The sequence below is a fragment of the Hemiscyllium ocellatum genome, chromosome 35 (genome assembly GCF_020745735.1).
Source record: "Hemiscyllium ocellatum isolate sHemOce1 chromosome 35, sHemOce1.pat.X.cur, whole genome shotgun sequence".
Classification (NCBI taxonomy): Eukaryota; Metazoa; Chordata; class Chondrichthyes; order Orectolobiformes; family Hemiscylliidae; genus Hemiscyllium; species Hemiscyllium ocellatum.
This window is the reverse complement of record NC_083435.1, coordinates 9,698,284-9,716,048: the sequence shown is the minus strand read 5'-3', so window position 1 is coordinate 9,716,048 and position 17,765 is coordinate 9,698,284.

The window sequence follows — 17,765 nt, the reverse complement described above, 5'->3', positions numbered from 1 at the left end:
TGGTTATTTGAAGAATTTAAAATCTACTATTGCAATGGATTGACTAATTTAAATTCACTAAGTTAATGCAGAATTTTTATGCGATGTTCTCATCTAAGTATCATGTGTGAGCCTGGTGTACAGTCTCAATTCTGTTATCTTGGGAGCTACAGGACTGCTACCGTTGTTCCAACTTATGCTGACTATATTCAGCAAATATTTTCCCAAAACTCCCGAAGACCACAGTCAGCCATGTTTTACTGCTTTTGCCTAGGGCAACTGTCGGCCATCTTGTGCTGCTCAGTCATGGACAGCCCTAACATTTCTGATTTTCAACATCCATTGTTCTTTGAATTCCCACCTTTGACTGCTCTGAAGGATCAGTCTTGGGGTAGAGTTTGAGAACCACCTGTTATTCCATAACATTGAAGTTCAGTCACCAAACCTGTAAGAGAAATCCAAAATCTCAAAACACTCTGAGTGAAAGGGTTTCTCTCACTTGGTTCTAAATCTTTTGTCTTGAATCTTACAGCACATGAGTCTTAGGCTATTGGGAACACTTGCTGCCTCTCCATAAACTGCACTGAAAGGTGAGGAACATTAGAAAGTTAGCAAATGGTGCAAAGATAGAATGGGCTCGACACTGAGCTACCGCCCATCCTAATCAGGAATGTATCTTTGATTTGCTGTTTCCTGCCCTATCACACACTTTATCCTTGGGCACGGATATCACTGGCAAGTGATCTGCTGTCAGCCAGACTTGGCCCTTCTTGAAACATTGGTAAAGTTTTGACAGAACAGAGGGGCTGGTTAGACAAGTAGTTCTCAAACTTCTTGGGTAGAAAGTCCTATTTTCAAACCAATCAGTAATCCCTGACCACCCGCACTACCCACCACCCAACCCCCCACTGCCTCCCACCTCCGAACCACACCGAACTTAGAATTGTCATAAGGTGGAATGTTTCAATCATTGGATGATAAGAAATAGGAACATGGGCAGGCCATTCTGCCCCTCAGGCCTGCTGCACCATTCAACAGGATCATGACTGATCTGACATTCCTAACACCCACTTTACTGCCCTTTCCCCAGAACCTTTCACTCCCCGACTAAATGAGAACCAAAATATCTCTCAGCTTTTTTAAAAAATCCTGTTTCCTTTCAGATATCTCTGAGAGAGTTATTAATGTTTGTCCTGCCCAGTCCACACTCAGAAAATATATTATCATTTAGAGGAGCCGGTGTTGGACTGGGGTGGACAAAGTTAAAAATCACACAACACCAGGTTACAGTCCAACAGGTTTATTTGGAAGCACTAGCTTTCGGAGCGCTGCTCCTTCATCAGGTACTGGATGATAAAGAACCATCTGATCAAGGAGCAGCGCTCCGAAAGCTAGTGCTTCCAAATAAACCTGTTGGACTATAACCTGGTATTGTGTGATTTTTAACAGATATAAGAGAGTAGATAATTTAGAAACAGCTTGATTATTGGGACAATGATAAGTATTATTAGAGAGGAATAACAAATAAAATTATTTTCCTTGAAAGATTTTTACTCTATGTAGAGTAATTAAAAATTCCAATTTGTAACTAACCTCAGGAGAATTAACAAGAATATGGCATTTTCTGGATTTATTAATTTACGAGGACAATATTTGTAATAGCAGGTGAGAGAGTTGTGTGTCATTTTAAACTTATAGATTAACTATTTTATGTAACTCCCCTTCACTGCCAGGACAGGTTACCTGAAGGGGCTGGGAATATGGTTCAGAGAGACTGGGGCAGGAGCATATCACCAAACTGAGGCAGAAACTGGGGTTTTGGGAACTCCTACTCCCTCTCCATTGAAGGTAAAAGCCGGGTCATCAGGTGGGACACACTCTCTCTGTTGTTGCATGTGGCACAGGTCTTTCTCATTCCCAAAACTGCACTGTTTCAGTCACCCGAACCATCGTCCACTTCATTTGGGGGTCTTAGATGGACCATTCCTGCAGGGCACCATGCACAACACTCTGGATTTATGGGGAAGAATCTACCCAATATCACCTTCATCCTGATGTGCAGGCCATTCTGCCCCTCTGTGTGCGGCTGCATCAAGCTGTGTGTAAACGCTCAGTACACAACCACCAAGTGTCAATCCGTACTGAGGGTCTCCCTGTCCCCGGGGTTGTGAAGGATGGGCCTGGCCTCGCTGCTGCAGAACTCCCCAAGTAGTTGGACCACTCCCTATCACCGTCCCTGATGGACACATTCATGAAGGAAAACACGTTTGACCACATGTCCACCAGGAAATGGTCAGCACGTGGTGTCCTTGAGAACCTATGGGAAAAGGACAGGGTGGATCCTGTCACGTGGTTCCTTGGGCAGCCTGTCAAAGCCATTTGGCAGAACGCGTCACCACCAGAATGTTCCAACAACACCAGGACATGGCTCGGCTGGTGGTGAGAAGGGCACTGCCTATGAGATCCTTCATGTATCCCCGCCAGTCTGTGCCATCGCACACTGCCCTCGAAGTGACTGCAAGGGGGTAGAGACTGTCACCCATCTCCTTCTGGAATGGGCCACTGCAGTGGGGTTTGTGTCGAGGTTCATCCCGAGCACCTCCGTGTTGCGGGACCCTGTGCTCTACGGGCTGTTCCCCAGGACACACACCGAGACAAACATCAACTACACCTGGAGGATGATTAATTCGGTGAAAGGTGTTCTTTGGTCTGACCGAAACCTGCCGGTCTTCCAGAACAAGGAGCTGACCCTGACCGAGTGTTACAGACTGGCACAGTCCAAGGTGCAGGGACATACTAAGGCCTGGGGCAGCTGCTGCCAAGGCCCAGTGGGGAAAGACCACTGTCTGAGGGCTCTCTGTTGAAGGGAAATGACAGTGCATTCAGTTATTGGACCCTCATGGTGTCTCAAATGCATTTAAATATTGTCTGGTTCAAGTAAGAGATGGATAGAGTCAAACTCCAATGTTTGTTTGTTTCCTTGATCTGCTGCTGTCCAGAACCAAACTGTGTTGGTGATAATGTATATAAATATAAAGATTTTTTTCAATGAATAAAGTATATTTCTGAAATTTACAGGAAATTCTGCCTACAATGTGTAATCAATCTGCCCGATCACCTTCAATGTTTGGTGTACACAGAGACACAAGCCCCTCAGCACATACAGCCCTGTTGGAATTGTACATTTTATTTTATATTCTCTCTCTCTCTCTCTCTCTCTCTCTATCTCTCTCTTTACTTTCTTCACAGAACTTAGGCTTTTTCTACAGAAGAAAATGGTTCCATTCAGAGGCAACAAAAATATTAAGAGTTACAGATAATGAAATATAGAAATATTGAAAATAGGAAAAAGTTATCTGGACAACTGATAAAAGCAAATTATTGCAGATGCTGGAATCTGAAACCAAAAGAGAAAATGCTGGAAAATCTCAGCAGGTCTGGCAGCATCTGTAAGGAGAGAAAAGAGCTGACGGTTCCAGTCTAACTGGCACGTTGTCAAAGCTTTGTCAAAGGGTGAGTTAGACTCAAAACATCAGCTCTTTTCTCTCCTTACAGATGCTGCCAGACCTGCTGAGATTTTCCAGCATTTTCTTTTTTGGGATCTGGGCAACTGAGCCTGCGCCATGATTCAAAGTGACCCGGGATGATTTTCTGTCTCACCTCCATATTCCCACTGTCACTCCAAACCCCTCCCTGCATTCTGTATCCAGGTTCAGTCTATTTCTTTGTAAAATGTATTCACTGACTTGGCCTCCACAGTCCTTTGTGATAGAGAATTTCACAAGTTCACCATTAACTGAGTGACAACGTTTCCCTTCATCTCAGCTGTAATTGGCTGATTGTGGATCCTTTTTATTAGATTCTAGCAATCAATGAAACCACTATGTCCATGGCCACCTCCAATGTACCCTGGGATGGTGATTATCAGGTCTTGGAGAATTACCAGCTTCCTGTCCCATTATTTGTCCTCTGCCACCTCTCCTTCAATTCCTCCCTCTCAGTAGATCCCTGGATCCCCAGCTTTTGTGAGAAGTTCTTTGTGTCTTCCTCCATGTGGACAGAACTAAAGCAGTTGTTTCACTGCACTGCCATCTCCTGTTCTCCATTATCCATTCTCCCTGTTCAGACTGTTCGCACCTATGTCTGCCTTCACTCACCTTTTCCTTTCCAACCGTTAGAAAAGCTTCAACAGTTCCCTTCTATACTTCTGGAAGGTTTAGCCTCATAGTCCCTCCCCTCATCATTAACTCCTTTATCCTCCTTTGCTGAAATCTAACATGCTCCAGATCCTGGACCTTGCTTCGATGTTATGGACCAGGCCAGAACCCCCCAAAGTATTTGAAGAAGGTAACCCAGACCCCAGACTCTACCTTTTATTTTTTGTGAAGGCAGATGTGAAGTGGATATTACAGCAGTGATGCAGCCGCTCAAATCACTCAGCTTTAAACAAAACTGGGTTTATTTAAACTCCATGGATGAAACAGGAACAAAAGAAAACAGAATTTAAAATAACTTATTTGAAACCCAACCAACCCAATATCGTAGCTTAACAAAACCACTCTAATCCCTGCAACATCCCATATACACACTCCTTGACAAAAATACAAACACAGGTTCTTACAGGCAGGAGAGATTTCAGACAGAAATGTCAGACAAGGATTCTGTTGAAGCAGGGAACTTCGTTCCATTGGAGCTGCTTCTCTTGGTCCTCAGCAGGTTTTTTGACCAACCGCTAAAACTAAACCAAACTAGAAATAAAATCTGAATGGGAGAACTGACCACTCCCCTGCCATTGCTTAAAGTCACCATTTCCAGACAAATCAGCACCTCTGCCTTTACAACCTCTCATAAAACAAAAACAAGGATCACATAACCTTGTTAAAGAGATAGCATCGTCACAACTGTTTCAAGTAAATCTATACAACTGCTATTGGGATCTAATGTTAGCTTTAATTGATTTTCCAGGCACTGTTGGGACATTTTACCTGCTGTGTTTTTGTAGCAGAAAGAAATGTATAACTGTTGTAATGAATGTCTTTGTTTCTTAGAAAGTAACCTTTGCCTATTCACTGCTTTAAAGGCAAATGAAGCAGGGCAGGTGATGGTGACAGAAAGAAGGTGAGTTTGATGATTGGTGGGATATTTACTTTGAAACTCTGCTCAAGTTTCAATTCACGTTTAACAGCGGAAGTTTTAATTAATTCAACAGTACATGTTGGACCAGCAACTTCACAGACGTAGCAGTGAGAATGAGTGAGGAGGTGGTGAAGTGGAATGGGCTGTGCTCAGTTTTCATCAGGAACTAGATTCATGATTTCAATGATATTGGGATGAGACAGCAAGTGAATTCCCAATTTTCTGTCCTTCCCCATTACTTCCTGTATTCTTCCGCAAGACTGTATATTTTAAAGGACCAAAGCATTTAAATCACTCTAAACCTGTGAATTATTTCTTTCATCTCCAATGAACTGTTTCCAGTTCAATTTATAAAACCCGTTTGGAGAACAAATGGTGCAATACTACCGCTTGCTGGCATTAAGCAGTATTGCAAGTAAAAATTCCCATCTCTCCACGCTTCAGGCTCACTGCCTTTATTCCTGATGAAGGGCTTTTGCCCGAAACATCGATTTCGCTGCACTTTGGGATGCTGCCTGAACTGCTGTGCTCTTCCAGCACCACTAATCCAGAATAATTTCCCATAACCGATTCTTTTACGTGGTACAATATTGCCATCAGCTGGCCAGAAATGGGAGTGCAGCCCTATAATTTTGTTCCATCACTCAGGAACATTAGACCCGAAACGTTAACTCTGTTTTCTCTCCAGAGATGCTGTCAGACTTGCTGAGATTTTCTAGCCATTTCAATTTTTGTGTCTGATTTCCAGTATCCCACACTCATACATGCACCCCCTCACAGACTTAAGACACTCTGCACTCACTACACACACACACACACACACATCTTCTCACACTCACAACCCCCAGACAGACAGACACAAAGACCCACATGCACACATATATTTTGTGGGGTGAATTTGTACTTGCAGAGTTACATTGCACTTTGCTCAAAACTGCATGCATTTATGTAGAACTCTGAGCTCAAAAACTGCATGAATTTATGTAAAACTCTGTTGTCTCACTTTTTAGATTAGAATCAATCTAAACATCATGGCATAGACAGAGAACACAGGGGGCTAACACCTTCAACATATTGTCTAGCTATCACCACTGCTAACAGCTAACCAGAGAATGCAACTTTTAAAAAAAGTTTTTGATTTACATACGAAAGAAGTGAAACTAGCACTGTATTCTAACAGATGAAAGGCTTAACAGACAATCAATTTTTCAATGTATAATTTCAGTTACATCACACTGCAAATTTTTGCTATAAATTCTGTGTTACGATCGAGCCCTCCACTATCACCTGATGAAGGAGCGTCGCTCCGAAAGCTAGTGTGCTTCCAATTAAACCTGTTGGACTATAACCTGGTGTTGTGTAATTTTTATCATTTTAGAAACCTTCTGAGATATCATCCATCCCTGCTGCCTGATGTTCCACACTGCGACACCATCTCCTCATTTCCAACATCTTTTGTCTCTTTTTTTGCCCCCCTTCAGTATTCCTTGAATATCCTATACCCTGGAATATCGAGCCAGCAGTTCTGCGGGAATAAAGTGAGAATGGAAATTAGACGGTACAATATCACCACCACGTGGCTACAAGTGGTATTGCCAGAATAAATTAGGATTTTCTTCGAAAAATAGTGCAGTTGCGCCACCTAATGGCGTTTGGTGAGACTACAGCAACATGTTTTCCTATTCCAGTGCAGTTATCAGACTGCAAATTAAAAAATAAAACTCAAAGTGCTGGGAATTCTCAATAAGCCTGATAGGATTTCTAGGGAGAGAAGCAGAATTGATGTTTCAGACAATATTTTATTTTTCTTTAGAACTGATTTGCAGTGTTTTGTCTTAATTCCACAAATCAAATTTTGCACTTCTGAAGAAACGTAGTTTAGCTTTACTTGTCATCAAAACAGGTAACCTAAATTCACAAGCTCTACAGATTGTATTATTTTTTAACAGATCATTCAGACGTATGAGTTCGTTTTGCCGTTCAACGCAACCAGTCAACTTCATTTTACAACAAAAATAGAAATTGCTGAAGAAGCTGAGCAAGTTTGGCAGTAACTGTGGAGAGAAAGCAGAGTTAATGTTTTGAGCCCATTGACTCTTCTTCAGATCATTTTAATTACTACCTCAGAGACATTATCACTGCCTTATTCACAAATTAGCTGATTATAGTTTTCCAGAGTTATTATTAGTTGACGTTTATTAAAATAGATGAATAAAGAACATTTTAAACACAAATCTATGATTTTGCATGGAGCAGGACTGCCACCTCCTGGCTGAAATCGGAGCTACACAAATTTATTTCCCTTGCAGAACCGATTTAGGCCACTTGATGGCGGTAGAGGATCATTTGTCGTCTTGTTGACCTTTTCCATTTCGTTCTTTGACTAATTTTAAATAACTATCGCAGTGTGCATTGCAGTTTTTACCACACGCTAAAGGGGCAGAATTAGGCCAGTCAGCCCACTGTGTTATTGAAAGGCATTATTAGTCGATGTAGATACTGTACGTTGTGTTTAAAAGTTCTTAAATGCTGGAAATACAAAATTAAACAAGACACGAGAAACTGAGCAAGAGAATAACTTCCTTCCACAAGAAAGAAAAACCTCAAGGAACTGTGGATTCTGGAAATCAGACACAAAAATAGGAATGGCTGGAAAATCTCAGCAAGTTAACGTTTCGGGTCTAATGTCCCTGAGTGGTGGAACAAAATTATAGGGCTGCACTCCCATTTCTGGCCAGCTGATGGCAATATTGTACCACGTAAAAGAATCGATTTTGGGAAATTATTACCTGCAATACCGCTTAATGCCAGCAAGTGGTAGTATTGAGTAAAAAATGAGGTCTGCAGATGCTGGAGATCACAGCTGCAAATGTGTTGCTGGTCAAAGCACAGCAGGTTAGGCAGCATCTCAGGAATAGAGAATTCGACGTTTCGAGCATAAGCCCTTCATCAGGAATAAGAGAGAGAGAGCCAAGCAGGCTAAGATAAAAGGTAGGGAGGAGGGACGATGGAGGTGGGATAGGTGGAAGGAGGTCAAGGTGAGGGTGATAGGCCGGAGTGGGGTGGGGGCGGAGAGGTCAGGAAGAGGATTGCAGGTTAGGAGGGCGGTGCTGAGTTGAGGGAACCGACTGAGACAAGGTGGGGGGAGGGGAAATGAGGAAACTGGAGAAATCTGAATTCATACCTTGTGGTTGGAGGGTTCCCAGGCGGAAGATGAGGCGCTCCTCCTCCAGCCGTCGTGTAGTTGTGTTCTGCCGGTGGAGGAGTCCAAGGACCTGCATGTCCTCGGTGGAGTGGGAGGGAGAGTTAAAGTGTTGAGCCACGGGGTGATTGGGTTGGTTGGTTCGGGCGGCCCGGAGGTAGTATTGCACCATTTGTCCTCCAACCGGGATTTAAAAATTGAACTGGAAACAGTTCATTGGAGATGAAAGAAATAATTCACAGGTTTGAGTGATCTAAATGCTTTGGTCCTTTAAAATATACAGTCTTGCGGCAGAATATAATAACACAAAGTAATAGGGAAGGACAGAAAATTGGGAATTCACTTGCTGTCTCATCCCAATATCATTGAAATCATGAATCTAGTTCCTGGTGAAAACTGAGCACAGCCCATTCCACTTCACCACCTCCTCACTCATTCTCACTGCTACATCTGTGAAGTTGCTGGTCCAACATGTACTGTTGAATTAATTAAAACTTCCGCTGTTAAACGTTAAAAAAGATCAGTCATTGCCTTCAATGTGCATCAGACTCAATCTAACCCTGTTCCTTCTCCTCTGAATGAGACTGACTGCATGCACTGGGTCCAATTGAAACTTGAGCAGAGTTTCAAAGTAAATATCCTACCAATCATCAAACTCACCTTCTTTCTGTCACCATCACCTGCCCTGCTTCATTTGCCTTTAAAACAGTGAATAGGCAAAGGTTACTTTCTAAGAAACAAAGACATTCATTACAACAGTTATACATTTCTTTCTGCTACACAAACACAGCAGGTAAAATGTCCCAATAGTGCCTGGAAAATCAATTAAAGCTAACATTAGATCCCAATAGCAGTTGTATAGATTTACTTGAAACAGTTGTGACGATGCTGCCTCTTTAACAAGGTTATGTGATCCTTGTTTCTTTTTCAAGAGAGTTTGTAAAGGCAGAGGTACTGACTTTAAAAAAAAGGTTTTGTGATTTACACATGAAGAAGTGAAACTATCACTGTATTCTAACAGATGAAAGGCTTAACAGACAATCAATTTTTCAATGTATAATTTCAGTTACATCACTGCTGCAAATTTTTGCTATAAATTCTGTGTTACGATCGAGCCCTCCACTATCACCTGATGAAGGAGCGTCGCTCCGAAAGCTAGTGTGTTTCCAATTAAACCTGTTGGACTATAACCTGGTGTTGTGTGATTTTTAACTTTGTACACCCCAGTCCAACACCGGCATCTCCAAATCATTTCTAAAATGAGGTCATATAGGTGAAAGTTAAACCAAAAAAAGGGACAATCACTTTGCTGGGAATGTCCCACAGAGCCCGCGAACATTCGGGGAAAGATAGAAAGACACGTATGTTGCTAAATCTCAGGGAAGTGTAAAGATAATAGGATATTAATGTGAGGGGGATTACAATGTACCCAATGTAAGTTGGAATAAACAAAGTCTGAAAGACTTCAAGGGGCAGAAATCTTAAAGTGTATTCAGGAAAGATTTGTCAGACTGGATTGTAGAAAGTAGAAAGAGACGGGGTGAGTCTAACAGCATTTAACCCCCTAGTATTAGCCATGAGCAATGCTGGGGTCGGTTCACTCAGGTGGCTGAATGGCAAGTTTGACACAGAATGACACCAAACAGCGTGAGTTTAATTCCTGTGTCCAGCTAAAACCCGCCATTTCAACCTCACTCTGAGATGAGGTGACCCTCAGGTCAAACTCACCATCCACCCACGCCCCTCCCCCCTTTAATGAGGGAACATTGGGAATGTGACCAAGTTGGCTGATGACTGCAGCGCATGGCTTTTCACACACAGTCCCTCGAAAATAATACCCATAATGCCAATGCCAAAAGCTCATTTGTATTAACATGGATGGTCAGGCACTAAAGCATGATCCCAATCCAATGTACTTGGGTCACGTGGTAGCTCAGTGGTTAGCACCTCTCCCTCCCAGTACCAGGGGCCTGGGTTTGACTCCAGCCACAGACAGTGACTATCTGTGTGGAGTTTGCATTATCTCCCTGTGTCTGCATGGGTTTCCTCCCACAGTCCAAGGTTGTGCAGGTTATATCGATTTGCCATGGCAAATTTAAGGTTATTAATGGGGTATGCTGTTCAGAGGGTAGGTGTGGACTCAATGGGCTGAATGGCCTACGTTCACACTGTAGGGATTCTAATCTACTTGGAACTGAGGAAATGTCCTTGTCTTAACCTTAACTCTGCTGCCCTGTGTACAGACATTGCCAGACCCTGCAGATTTTCTCCAGCACTTTCTGTTTCAAGATTATATTATCCCTTCCCTCAGACGGTCTCCTGAAGTTTGCTGAGCAAGGTTTGGCTGCCAGATTTCCCACAATAGTGACTTCAAAAGACATTTCATGAGAAACACAGGATGCTGGAGAAACTCAGCAGGTCTGGCAGCATCTGTGAGGAGAGAAATCGAGTTAATATTGAGTCTAATGTGCTTCTTCTTCAGAATGGAAGGGGGCTGGTAAATGGTGGGTTTTAGATTTTTGAGGTGGCAGGGTCAAAAGGAACAGATGCTGTGGAGGCCACTGCAAGGACAAAGCTATTGCTAATAACTTTGTGAAGGAGAAATAGTGATGTTAGATTGGTGTAAGTTCAGGTGTGGAAAGGTGAAAATACCTTTAAAGGGCCTTTGGATGCCTTGTGCACATGAGAGTTGAGACATCAATGCAAGTCTTTGATTTATTGGAAATGTCAGAGCCCCTGTAAACTGGGAATGATATCAATCCCATTGATGGAGAAGTATCTCAGCCCAGAGTGGCACTGACCAATGCACTATCTACAGGACTCTCACTGTAGGCTCCTGGGAGTTTCACTGAAAAGGAACACAGCTCGCTGACAAATCAGGTTGGCTTGGTTAACAGGAAAATAAGTGAATTTAATGAGAGATATAACATTTACAGAAGATCGATAAAGCAGCAAACAACCTCACAATATTTAAAATAGACCAATAGAATCAACTAAAATAACACAAGGTCTTCCCAAAACAGGAACTTAATTTTGGAAGGGGCAAACCATTTTTACATTGAGTTCTGACAGGCTGGGGGAATCTGTGCAGTCTCACCCCTACTCCCTCACCATACACAGGAGAACACAAACGTTACACATGGTGTTAGTGAAATGCCCATCACCAGAACAGGATCGATGAGTTTGAATAAAGGAAAAAAGGATGACGGCAGACAGTCCCGAAGGGACACTTCAAGAAAAAAATCAACATTCCAAAGGAACTGTAAACATTGAAACGACGGTGAAGTCAGAGGGATGACGTACACCAGCCTGGAGCTCCCACCATTAATGGAAGGCCTGACCCATCCCAATGGACACTGTGTGCTCTGTCTCCAAACAAACCAGGCCATGGACATAACCACAAAGGAGAAGCTGATAGTCAGGCACAACAGTCCCATCCACATCCCACTGCTTGGACTTGTTACTGACTAAAGAGCAGACCAGAGGATCTGCCCATAATCTCTGTGATGGTGGAGCAGTAATATCATTAGACCAGGAACCAGCTCAAGGTTCGGGAGGCATTGGTTTGAATTCAATGAAGTTTTAATTAAAAACTAACCATTGTTGATTGTCATAAAAATCATCTGGTTCACTAATATCCTTTAGGGAAGGAAATCTGCTGTCCTTCCTTAGCCTGACCTACATGTGACTCTGGACAATTTTCTGAAGAGGGTTCCTGTCAGTCACTCAGTTGTATCGACCCCGGAGAAACTCTAACTCAGAAATGAGACTGGACGCAACAAGGCACTAGAAACGACAGCAGGAAACTCAGCCCTGTCTCTGCCAAGTCTCCCTTCTACTAACACAATCATAGAGATGTACAGCATGGAAACAAATTGTCCATGCTGACCAGATATCCTAACCTAATCTAGTCCCATTGGCCAGCACTTGGCCCATATCCCTCTGAACCCTTCCTGTTCATATACCCATCCAGATGCCTATTAAATATTGGAATTGTACCAGCCTTCACCACCTCCTCTGGCAGCTCACAACCATCTGGGAGCTGATGCCAAAGTTGGGAGAACGGTCTCAAAAACTATTCCAGCAAAAGTTGGACAGAATCATAATCACAGAATTGCACCTCAATGTCTCAGACAACACCATCACTGTCCCTGGGAGCGTGCTGGCCGGAGAGTGGGGAGGGGGTGGGGGGGGTGTGGTGGATGGGAAGCTTCATTACCCATCACCAAGAGCGGCTCAGCAGCTCCATGACTGACCAAGTTGGCCAGGTCCTCAGGGACACAGCTGCTCAGTGGGATCTGCAGCAAACAGGGAGAACGAAAGGGATATATCTACTTCAGATCGCTCTCACCAATCCAATGGGCAGGCACATTTGTCGGTGACAATATTGGTCTGAGAAGCAGTCCTGTGTGAGATGAAGTCCTTCCTTCCCACTGAGGACACCCTTCACGATGTTGAGTGGCAGTATCACTGTGCTGAATGAGACAGGCTGGGACCAGATTACCCCTGAGGGCTGTGGGTCATCAGCAACAGAGCTGTGTTTGAGCACAATCAGGATTGTCACAGCCTGGTACATTCCCCACTCTCCCATCACACTCAGGAGATTAACCCTGCTTCAACAAAGGGTGGAGGAGAGCAAGCCTTCAGCAACATCAAGCAGACCGAACAATGAAGGGTCGCCTTAATGAAGCTACAGCACACAATTTCCTGCCATAAAAAACAGCAGAGGAAACATGCAATAGTCCCAGGAAGCAATCCCGCAGCCATCATATCAGACCAAAGGCCTACAGTCCTGCCACATCCAGTGGTCATGGTGGGGGACAATTAAACAACTCACTGGAGCTGCAGGCTCCCTCGTATCAATGACAGAGAAGCCCAGTACATCAGTGCTTAAGGCAAGGCTGAAACCTCCGGACCCATCTTCAGCCAGAACTGGCGAATGGATGTTACATCTCAACCCACACTGGAGGGCTGCAGTAGCACTGACACCAGTCTCCTACCAATTCAATTCACTCCATGTCACATCAAGGTAAAGTGAAAACCTGAATAATGCAAAAGCCCTGGGTCCTGTCAACATTCCAGCAATGGGACTGAAGAGTTGAGCAACAGAACTAGCTCTAACTCCTGCACCAGGTCCGTGCAGGACAGAACAACCTGTTCAATTGACACACTACCTTGGAGCTGCAACATCCGCTCCATCCCCCACTGACACTCAGTAGGAGCCGTGTGTACCATCTACAAGATGCACTGCAGAAAGTCACCAAGGCTCCCGCGATAACACTTTCCAAACATGTGACTTCGATCACTGAGAAGGACACGGGCAAAAGACGCATGGGAACATCATCTTCCGAGGCATTTATAATCCTGACCTGGAACTATACTGTTGTTCCTTCACTGGCGCTGGGTCAAAATCCTCAAACTCTCTTCCCAACATGGAGTATTCTTGCACCTGAAGGTCTGCAGCAGTTCAAGATAACAGCTCACCAGGACAGTTAGGGACAGCAATAAATCCCGTTCTTGATTAAACAAAGCTGGCCTGGCCGTTCACATTTCACGTCTATGAACAAATAAAATTAAATAACAACAAAGTAAGATCTGATTCTAATCCAACTGAAAGATGGGACACCTTACCCATTCACAGTCAGGTAATATTAAACTCTCAGAGTACTCCAGTCTTTCCAATCCTGGTCACCCACGGCCTTTAATCCAGCTGCCAATTCAAGTCATCAAAAATTACTCTGAACGTTACTGGCACAAACGAAGCAGGTTTGTTGAATATAAACAGTCACATTTGGAGAGAGTCACAAATCGATAAATCAGTTCCCATTTCTGCACAAACCCTATTCCTTCAGTTGAATTGGAGTGTGTTTGAGTTCACCGCTGTTTGCTCTTTGACCCTCCATTCAGCACAGTCCTCCTGTCCCCAGTGATCTGGGCTAACTGCTTCCTCATTTTCACCTCCAGTGCCTTCTTCCAAAGATTGCCTTTACTTCCTTTATCCCGGTCAGTCTCCTGGTTTCTGGAGATTTGAGTTTTGAGTGTACCTGGTGTACAACTGATCTTTCCACATTTCCCCAGATCTGACATGATCACATCACACTCTCCTGGACCTGCTTCCTCTGCTAAACCTGCTCATTGCTCCTCAACCATCCCGAAGATAAAAGGTAACCTGCAACTTCCCCTCACCAAATACAACAGTGTCCTTGTGAAGGTTGTGTGCAGCTGTACAGAGCTCTGTTTAGACCCCATCCGGGGAGTTGTGTTCAGTTGCCCCTCAGTAAGGAGGATAATAACCCAACAGGAAAAGCATTATAGATTCCCCAGAAATGTTCCTTGCATTAAAAAGGGTTTAATTATGAGGTTGGGCTGACATACTGAGTTTACATTCATTTGACATTCAAAATATAAGAGGTAATCTAATTGAGCTGTTTAAGTTAGTATAATAGAGGAGGTGGAGATAGACCATTCCTCTGCTGGGAGAGTGCAGGATGAGGGGGAGCAGCATTAAAATGAGAGTGAGGTTGTCCAAGGGTAATGTCAGAAAACATTTCTTCATCAAAAGGGGACTGGAAATCTAGAACTCTTTCCCGACAAACATTGTGGAAACTTGGAGTCAGGGAAAGATTTATTATTCAGCGATGAAGAGATAAAGAGCCAAAATAGGTTTGTCGAGTTAAGATCAAGATTAGTTGTGATCTCAGTGAGTGGGGTAACAGGCTGAGGGGACAATGCCCTGAATTCCAATCGATTGTTCTCTCTCTGCTCTCAGCTCCATCAGTTAGTCAGTGCCATCCTCTTCAGAATCCAGTGGCAATTCTCACCCTATGCCATCTCTGTTAGAAAGATCACCCTTATCCCTAACTAGAATAACATGCCACATTAATCCATCTGCTGTTCAAATCCTTATCATTGCTTCTTGTTGTTTCTAAACTAGACCATCCCAAGGTCCTTCTGTGCAGCTTGCCATCTGCCATCCTCCATAAACTTCAGGTCAGCTAAAACTCGGTACAAACTAGCATCTGTGCTCACTGGCCGACACTGGCTCGCAATCCCCTGTGGTTCCAATTAAAAATTCTAAAACTCAAGTATAAATTACTCCATGGCCTCACTATCTCAGACACTTATAGTCCTATTTTTCTCCAAGTTCTCTGGAAGCCTTACATTGTGGCCAATAGTACATTCCTACATCTTCTCCCAACCAATAACAGCTAAAGTTCAATGTTTTACAATTCCCTCCTTAATCCTCCCTGAATCTCTCTCTCTCCTTGACTCCCCCTTTCTCTGTCTTGGTGTAACTTTGTTTGACTGCGTCTCGATGAAACATTTTGGGGAAGGTTTATTATCTCAACATGCTCTACAAACGCAGGCTGATTCCCTCCAGTTCTCAGCGAGAGGACAGACTGGTGACATTGATGACCTTGAGGGGCCATTCAGCATATGTAGACCCAGAAAGTGAACAATGTGAGACATATCCTGCTCCTTTCCCTGATTTCCCAGTTGGTATGGCTGCTGTGGAACAGGATTCCTGACTGATTCCCTCCCTCCATACACCAGAGGTGCTAAAGTTAAATGAGTTTGAGTCAGAGATGTACAGCACGGAAACAGACCCTTTGGCCAACTGGTCCCTGCCAGTCAGACATTCTAAATTCATCTAGTCTGATTTGGCTGCATTTGGCCCAGATCCCTCTAAACCTTTCCCATTCATGTACCCAATTACTCCCGCTGGAACGGTACCCATCCCAGATAGTTCTTCTGGTAGATCAGAAGCTGAACTGTTTGTAACAACTGAGTATCTGACTATCCTCTTGGCCAGACGGAGACTCAGTGAGTGACTCCTACCTGATTCTACACTGAGCAGATGCTGACTTTATGCAGGAGTTTGTGTATTAATACCTGCCTTCAGTCGCATATATCGATCCGGTTAAATTTGTTTTGTAAATATATTTATATTTACTAACTTTGCAGCATGATATTGCGGCTCCGGAACTCAATCCCTCTATGAATGAAACCAAACTCACCGTATGCCCTCTTAATAGCACTATCCACCTGGGTGGCAACTTTCAGGGATCTAGGTACATGGACTCTAAGATCCTTCTGCACATCCACACTACCAAGAATCTTTCCATTGACACAGTACTCTGCCTTCCTGTTACTCTTCGCAAAGTGCATCACCTCACATTTAGCTGCGTGGAACTCCATTTGCCACCTCTCAGCCCAATTCTGCAGTTTATCCAAGTCCCACTTCCGGAGCGGTTATGGGATGTTCTGATGAATGGCCTCTGCCAGCAGCTCTATCACCAATGTGTATAACAGCGGTGAGAGGGGGCAGCCTTGCCGACTACCCCAACCAATCCTAAAATTCCCAGACTTCATCCCTTTGGTGATAACCATGGCCAGAGGAAGGCAATATAAAACCTCCACCCACCTAGCAAAGACCCCACCCAACCCAAACTGTTCTAAGACATAAAAAAGATACAGCCATTCCACCCGGTCATATGCTTTCTCTGCATCTAAGGAAATCACCAAACCCTGAATCGATCGTTGCTGACAAACTTGGACCATATTCAGCAACCTTCTAATATTATTAGAGGACCTACAGCCCCTTATAAAGCCTGTCTGGTCCTCTTTAACAATATGGGGCGACACCCTTTCCAATCTCAGCGCCAGGATCTTGGACAGAATCTTGAAGTCTGAATTTAATAGAGAGATGGGCCTGAATGAGGCACAATCCTCAGGAACCTTCCCCTTCTTAAGAATTAAGGAAATATTAGCTTCTCTCAAAGATGGTGGTAGGCATTCATGCATATAGGAGTGATTGTACATCTCCAACATCGGCCCTGACAGAATCACTATAAACTCCTTATAAAACTCACCCGGGAGACCATCAGGGCCAGGCGCTTTCCCACTCTGAAGTTGCCTAGCTGCCTCCTGTATTTCCTGAACTGTCAAGGGGGCATTAAGGAGAGAGGCCTGTTCCAAGGTTACCCCTGGGAGGTCCAGGTTCTTAAAAAAGGTCTCCATTTTAACCCTCCTGTCCTTGCAACCTTCAGACCGATACAATTCAGAGTAAAAGCTCTGAAAAGCCTCATTAATCTTTTTAGCATCTTATGTAAGGACCCCGGCGCTGTCTCTGATTGCAGTAATGGATTGGGGAGCATGCGTTTTCCTATTCAGATACACTAAATACTTCCCTGGCCTATTCCCAGACTTGAACAGCCTTTGTCCAGCAAAAGCAAGTTCTTTCTTTGTGTTTTGTGTCAGTGTTGAATCCAAGGCAGCCCGGACGGCCGTGATCTGCTATAGCTTAGTCACCGAAGGCCGCACAAGATGTGCTGCCTCCGCGGCTTTCAACCGTGTCTCAAGTAGACGCTGCTGTTCCCCCTTCTGTCATTTACAGCCAGCCAAATAGGAAATGACTAATCCCCTAGCAAAGGCCTTCACATGGATG